Genomic DNA, 6,467 nt, shown 5'->3' on the forward strand with positions numbered 1-6,467 from the left:
CATACCTACACATGCCAGGCCACAGTGCTGGGATTTTAACCCCAGCCTATATATAGATAAATATACCTGGAAGGATGATTTTTTAAAGTCTTTAGAAAGCTAATGAAATGGTGGAATTTTGTGTGCTTTTATTTTCGTTACTATTATTATTTTTAAAATTTTTCTATAGAGAATGTGCTCATCAAAGGAGAGAGAGAAAGAGAGAGAGAGAGATGAAAAGTGAGAAATCACCCTCCAGGGCGATGGACACGGCAAAATTCATTCTCCTCCATCATTCTCCTCCATTCTCCTCTTGGAATTTTGGGCATGCACGCACATGTACCTGCTGTGTTTTCCAAGCCACTGAATCCAGGACTTGAATCACACAGTCACATGGGATTTGGCTTCCTTAACTACCACTCCACCTAGTTGTTCCTTAATTTTCCTTGTTTTTTTTTCTTTTCAAAAAACTAAAAAAAAAGGGGCCGGCAGGTGGCATGGTGGATAGGGGCGCTGGACTCCCACATGGCCAACCACAGTTCAAGTCTCGGACCTGGTGGCTTGCTTTCTCACTTCCTCTGTCTCTCTCTGATCAAACTGGAAAATAATAATGATAATAATAATAAATAAAGTTAAATAAAAAAATAATTCTTTAAAAAAATTAAAAAAAAATCGAAGGGAAAAATGTATACTACAATTGCAGACCTGAGCTGTATTATCAGAATGAGGTACTTTTAAGACAGAATTGAGAGGTTCTCTAAAATGGTTTCAATATGGCCCCAAAACTAGATTCTCAGGGCTGCATGCCTCCTTGTCCATGGAAATGTATTTGGAAAAGAAATATACAAAGAGGGTGCAGTAGAATGGGCACAAAAGTTGACAGAAGAACCAAATGAAAATTCCTCATGACAGATTCACTTGAGATCTAGAAAGTGCTTTAATACTCTATCCTCTTTCAAACCTTGAGAGATTAAGAAACGGCAAGTCCTGTACTTACACAACCAAGAAGCACACTAATCATCAGTGAATGAGAACTGCACAGATCTGCATCTCCAGCTTTTTCCACCGTTCTACATCAAGGTAAAAATGATTCTTCTGTACAAATCTACGATGGATCTCCGGTACCAAAACCGTGCCCGGAAGTTGTCGCTGCAGGTCATGAAGTCGGGGTTGGTGGGCAAGTGCACCAAGCAGCACATGACATTCAGCTTCCTGAATGTACTTGAAGGCTCTTTGTGCCGATGGCTTGGAATAATCAAATAATTTAAGAGTATATTTCCTTGAACCGGAGGCCAGGATCTGTTCTGTTGGGTGGAAAGTGAGACATGCGGCTTCATCCATATGGTCACAGAGAGTTCGAATCACGGGGTGGTTTTCCATATTCTGCTGTGCAGTCTCATTCATCATACCTCTATTGGCATGGCACTTTTGACCAACACTCTCTCTGTGTCAAGTATCTTTATGGAAGCATCAGCAGGTTCAGTAGCCATTGAGTGTCCATCTCTACTATAGATAGCTGCACAGCACGGTCCTTTATGGGATGTGACATAACATGTTTCGTACTCTGATGCCTCTGGGAACATAGTCTGGACATTTGTGTCAAATTCCAGGTCAATCCCTATGCCAGGGACAACTATCTGAATGACCAATTACATACTGAACTGCAGTGTCATCATTTTCCAATCCTAGTTTGATGAGATGCAGGAGCTGTTCCGAGGGTGCACACATAGTCTGAGGTTTGCATACTGAACTGCAGTGCCATCATTTTCCAATCCTAGTTTAATGAGATGCAGGAGTTGTTCCGAGGGTGCACACATAGTCTGAGGTTTGATTTCATTGATGAGGATGCTGGTGATGCTGATGTAGCTGTCTTAGAGCAGCTGGCTGATGATCAGCTTGTAGAGCTGCTGACGGTCCTTCAAACACACCTTGGTTTTGCACATCTTGGAGAAGAGGAAGGTAGGTTCTTTGCCACCTGCTGGTCTGACTCTTTCTGTCCCCTACTCTCTCCTAGAAAAATGGAGGTGCCCCCGCCTTTTTTTTTTAAGAGAGAGTTTTGCTATAGGGTGTGAATACTTGCAGAGAGACAGAAAGCAAGAAATCACCCCCTTCTCTTCCATTATCTTCTTGGGTTTTGGGCATGCACACACACACCCTGGTGTGAGTTTAAGCCACTGGGTTTGGGACTCAAATCACCATCAACTACGTGTGAGTTCAGTGATGTAGCCATCTCCTAGTCTCTTATTTCCTTTTTTTCTTGAGAGATTTTCACTATAGGGTGCATGCACTCTCCAGAAACAGAAAACAAGAAATCACCTTTTAGGGAGGGTGGTCACACTACAATCCCTTCTCCTCCAGTCTTATCAGGATTTTGGGCATGCATACACTCAAGCACATGCACCCAGCATGAATTTCAAGCCGCTGGGTCTAGGACTGGAAACACAGTCAACTATCTGGGAGTCCAGCAATGTAACTATTATGACATTTGCTGGTCCCTTATTTTTTCTTTTAAAACTGTTTTTCCACATTTTAAAATTTTTTGAATGATGTCATTTTATTAGGAAAAAACCAAAGTTTTTCAAAAGTTTCATAAAAATCTGGTTCTTTTTCTGTCCTTTTGAAAACTCTTTTAAGGTCTCATTGCATAGTTGGTTTCAAATGGGGCAATCCAAATATTTCAGGGACCTTTGCAAGGTTGGAGATATATTTTGCTGCCATGACTGTGGGAAGGGCTACTAGTGGGTAGAGGCCATGGGTGCTGCTCAACATCTTACAGTACACCGGAGGGTCAGCGGTAACAATGACCCCAGCCTCAATGCTGAGGTTGAGGAAGTTTGCAATTATTCTGATACAGCTCTTTACCGCCATCTGGTGGTGAGAGATGAGCCTGCAGCTTCTATGTAGCTTCAGACAGAAGCAAGCCTGTTGAAGTAGGCCCACAGAAATATGAGGAAAGGCTGCAAGAATAACTATGATCAGAGGCAGGGAAAGAACAAGGAAAATTCATGGGTGGGAGTATCTGTGATGTTCTTACTAAGCCCACTAGGTAGTTTATCTCTATGCTACCATTCTATATCTAAAAATCCTGTGTCACAATTCCCATTTTCCAGTCTCATTAGACTCTAGAGACCCAGAATGAACTAGATGCCAAACAGGAAAGGCTTTAAGTAAACTTAATAGACTTTTTTTTTTTTTTTAACAGATTGAAGGGAGGGATTCTGTCCTTGTACCCTAAATACCTCTCCAATACATAGGATGAAACATTTTTAGTTCTGCCTGAAGCAACTCCAGCTTGGAGAAAAAGAGAAGAAAAATGAAGAAGCAAGACCCCCCTCCCACACGTGGATAACCACACTGCAATCTCTCCTCTGTTCTCCTCTCAGGATAATTTGGGCTTGCATGCACACAAGCCCGGCATGTTTTTTAAGCAGCCAGATCTGGGACTCAAACTATGTAGTTAGCGACATGGGATCTGGTTGCCCCAACCACCACAGCTGGCTAACCTTGTTCTCTAATGATCACTTACTAATGAGTTGCACATCTAGCATGCATGTCTCAGGGTGTTCTCTACTGCTCTTGAAAGAGCTGTGGGCCATTGCTCACTTTCCTGACTATTGGTCACTCTGGAAGCCTTGTCTTTTTGTTTGTTTGTTTGTTTGTTTTTGTTTGTTAAAGTTTGATTCCAGGGCATGTACATGTATACTTGCTGGGGAGAGGCAGGGGGAAGGAAAGTGAGAAATCACCCCCGCCCTAAAGGGGGGGGCAGTTGCAATGCCACAACCCCTTTTCCTCTATTCCCTTCTTGGTATTTTGGGCATGCACACTCATGCACCTGACATGATTTCAAGCCACTAAATTCAAGACAAGAACTATGCAGTCAGCCATGCTGGATCCAGCTGTAACCTCCATGCCACCTGCTGGCCCCTGGAAGCCCTGTATTTGCTCACCCTTCCTACAGGTGTTGGGAAGAGGAGGATGGTATCTAACTTTTTTTTTTTTTCTACTTGTACTGTTTCTTTATTATCCACGACTCCATAATCCATCTGGGTATAGCAATGTTTACCAAGGCCTTGAAGGATGTTGTGGTTTGCTTTCTCCAGAAGCAGATGCTTAAAGGGCTTGGGGTGCAAGATGTTTACATAGGAATCAGTAACTATGAAAGAAAGGGAGCAGAAGTAGGATGAGGCAGAGGAAGAAACTGAACTGCAATGCAGACCTCACAAACATTCCTGAAACAGGTGGGGAACTCCGGAGTGTATGAAGACCATCAGAATATCCTGTGTCAGGCTAACACAGCTGGGTCATTCTTTATGCCCTGTCTTACTTGTCACTGGATACAGGCTGTACCAGGTAGGGTTTGACCTTGGGTGAAGAAGCTCTCAGCAACTGAGACACATTTGAAAGATCTAAAGCTGAACACTGGCTGCTGGCTTCACTCCCTCACCTGGGCTGTGATTTCCTAAGGAGTCCATCTTCAACATTCCTGCCAATGAACCTCAGATAAGAGTATGTTAGTCTATTAGAGTAGTTATGCTCAAATGTTACTCAAAAGCAAAGGGATAGGAAGGTGAAAGAGATGGTATAACATACTTACTTACAATTTTAGAGTACTTTTTGTATGTGGTACTGTCCTAAATGCTTTGTGTATAGCCATTTATTTCTTCTTTTTTTTTTTAAAAAAAATCATTTATTTGTTTATTTTGTCTCTACTTAACCCATTAGTCATTCATCACTTAAATATCTGACTTTATTAGAAACCATTTTAACACCTTTTCTTTCTCCTGCCATAAAAAATACAGGAAGCAATTTGCTTTAAAAAACAAAACAAAACAAAACTTATCAACAAACATTCTGGTTTCCTCTCACTCAACTAGCTAAGTTTCTCAGTGATAGCAGTTTGTAAATCAGTAAGAAATAGACTGAAGACTGCTATTCAGATGATCTTCCACTTAAAAGTGCTGAGCTCTGGAGCTTTCCTTCTGCAACCCTCTTTTCTATATCCTAACATTTTTTTGGAGAGGTTTTTGCTATAGGGCACGTGCACTCACCAGAAAGACAGAGAGACAGAGACAGAAAGTGAGAAATCATCCCCAGGGGGGATGGCCACGCTGGAGTTCCTTCTCTTCCATTCTCCTCTTGAGATCTTGGGCATGTATGCACACACGCCCAGTGTGAGTTTAAGCCACCAGGTCTGGGACTTGAACCGTGATCAACTATTAGGGAGTCCAGCGACATAGCCATTATGCCATCTGTTGGTCTCATATATCCTAACTTATGTTTAACTGAAACCACTGATTTAAAAACTATTAAATAGTGAATTCTATCTTCTCTATTAGTTTAAATGAATGCAACTTACATTTAACATTATAATCAGAAAAAATACCTAATCTTTAGGGTCCCCTATAATTTGGAGTACTGAACTAGATAATGACCCTAGAAACTTCAGACAAAAGTAATGCATTACTTAAAGAGAAGTTTCCAAAACCTGCTGTTAGAACCTATGCAAACATAGAAAACACTGATAATCAGTCATTGTTCACACAGTTTTATTCTTCAGACAATCCTTTGCCATTTGTCAGCTTCTACTAGGCTAGAGTCCAGCAGGAAAGTGCACAGTGCAAGATTCACCCTCTCTTAAGTTGCTACTGTTTTCTCTTTACTGAAAGGTTGTGCTGAGCCATGCTTTACCCATACAAGCCAGCGACAGGAACACTTTTATTGTGCTGTTCTTCAGGCTTTTTCTGAGTTAGCATCTTCTCTCTGGCTTTATCATATACAGAAGGAGTCCGTGGAGAAAAGCTAATTGCATACAGATCTTCTATTTTAGGTTGGTCAGACAAACAAGCAATGCACACCTTCACACTGTCAGTCATTTCAATTTAAAAACTGAATATCTTTTTCATACACTACTGTAGCTTCTGGGTTTAGGGGACTTGCTATATCAATCTTGTAGAAAACTCTTCTTGTGTACATTAATACTTGCTAAATGTGATTATGGTTCTGCCTCCATTTTGCAAATGCTCTCTTCACATCCAATTTGCCTGAAGTGGGATCAACTAATGGGTGAAAGATGGGAATATCAAACACCAAGCGTGGACAGTCACCATCTGGATAGTTTTCAGGGATGTAAACTATAAACTTAAATACTCCATCTTGATAAAATCCATGCCGTATGAATATTACTCCAAGCCTCATTAATGCAGAACAGTAAGGACACCTGGTAACTTCTACTTCACAGCCCAGGTAAATTCTGCAAGGAGAGAGTATTCCAGGTAGAAAGGTCCGTAAGAAGCGTGTGTGCCATTTGTTGACTGTGCTGTTGGGGCAGGAGATAGCTCATGGAGGACTGGTTTTCACGTCCCCTGTTAATATCCTCATCATCAGATCATTTGCATACAGAACTTGGAGACATGCTCCAGAAAGGTTTCATAACGTGTACTCCAAACAAAGAAGTTCAGTGGTCAGAGTCATCAAACTCTTCTGTCCTC

At 41.5% G+C, this 6,467-nt stretch overlaps 1 pseudogene; it reads right to left on the bottom strand.

Annotated features, from left to right (window-relative positions):
- Window positions 1-5,508: 5,508 nt before the first annotated feature.
- LOC102476002 (AKT-interacting protein pseudogene) lies at window positions 5,509-6,446 on the bottom strand (annotated as a pseudogene).
- Between the last annotated feature and the right edge of the window lie 21 nt (window positions 6,447-6,467).

This window comes from Tupaia chinensis, unplaced genomic scaffold (assembly GCF_000334495.1).
Source record: "Tupaia chinensis unplaced genomic scaffold, TupChi_1.0 Scaffold139491_1, whole genome shotgun sequence".
Classification (NCBI taxonomy): domain Eukaryota; kingdom Metazoa; phylum Chordata; class Mammalia; order Scandentia; family Tupaiidae; genus Tupaia; species Tupaia belangeri.